Source organism: Pteropus vampyrus, unplaced genomic scaffold (genome assembly GCF_000151845.1).
Source record: "Pteropus vampyrus isolate Shadow unplaced genomic scaffold, Pvam_2.0 Scaffold56, whole genome shotgun sequence".
Classification (NCBI taxonomy): domain Eukaryota; kingdom Metazoa; phylum Chordata; class Mammalia; order Chiroptera; family Pteropodidae; genus Pteropus; species Pteropus vampyrus.
The window spans coordinates 3,518,166-3,519,466 of NW_011888837.1; positions in this window are offsets into that span (position 1 = coordinate 3,518,166).

A 1,301-nucleotide genomic window follows, 5' to 3' on the forward strand; every position below is an offset into this window, starting at 1 on the left:
TAGTAGGAGACCTAAATACCCCACTGTCGGATATGGACAGATCATCCAAACAGAAAATCAATAAGGAAATAACACAGTAGACCACAGTAGACCAACTTAAATGACACAGTAGACCAACTAGACATAATTGACATTTACAGAGCCTTCCATCCCAAAACAGCTGCTTATACATTCTTCTCTAGCACGCATGGAACATTCTCAAGAATTGTCCACATACTGGGACACAGAAATAGCCTCAACAAAATAAGAGGATTGAAATCATACCAACCATATTCTCTGATCATAACGCTTTGAAACTAGAGAGCAACTGCAAAAAGAAATCGGGAAGAATCACAAATACATGGAGATTAAACAACATGCTACTGAAGAACAATTGAGTCAGAGAAGAAATAAAAAGAGAGATCAAGAGATACATAGAAACAAATGATAATGATAGTACAACATATCAAAACTTTTAGGACATGGCAAAAGCAAACATAAGAGGAAAGTTCATATTACAAGCATACTTTCAAAAACAAGAATGAGCCCAAATAAACAACCTAATAACTTCATCTTAAAAAACTAGAAAAGTAAGAACAAATGAGACCTAAAGTCAGCAGAAGGAAAGAAATCATCAAAATTAGAGCAGAAATAAATGAAATTGAAAACAAAAGAATGATAGAAAAATAAATGCAACAAAGAACTGGTTCCTTGGGAAGGTTAGTAAAATTGACAAACCCCTGGCTAGACTTACTAAAAAAAAAAAGACAAAGGACACAAATAAACAAAATCAGAGATGAAAGAGGGGAAATTACCACTGATATCGCAGAAATACAGAGGATCATACAAGAATACTATGAAAAAGTATATAACATCAAATTTAATAACCTAGAAGAAATGGACCAGTACTTAGAAAAATACAACCTTCCTAGACTGAATCAAGAAACAACAGGAAAATCTAAATAGACTGATCAGCAGTATGGAAAGTGAAACAATCATCAAAAACCTACCAAAAAGTAGAAGTCCAGGACCAGTTGGCTTTACCAGTGAATTCTACCAATCCCTCAAAGAAAATTTAATACCTATTCTCCTCAAATTCTTCCAAAAAGTCGAAGAGGAGGCCATACTTCCAAAGTCATTTTATGAGGCCAATATTACCCTGATAACCAAAACCTGGTAAAGATAACACAAAAAAAAGAAAACTACAAACCAATCTCTCTCACGAACACAGATACAAAAAATCCTAAATAAGATACTAGTGAATTAAATACAGCAATATATTAAAAAGATTATACACCACGATCAAATGGGCTTCATCCTAG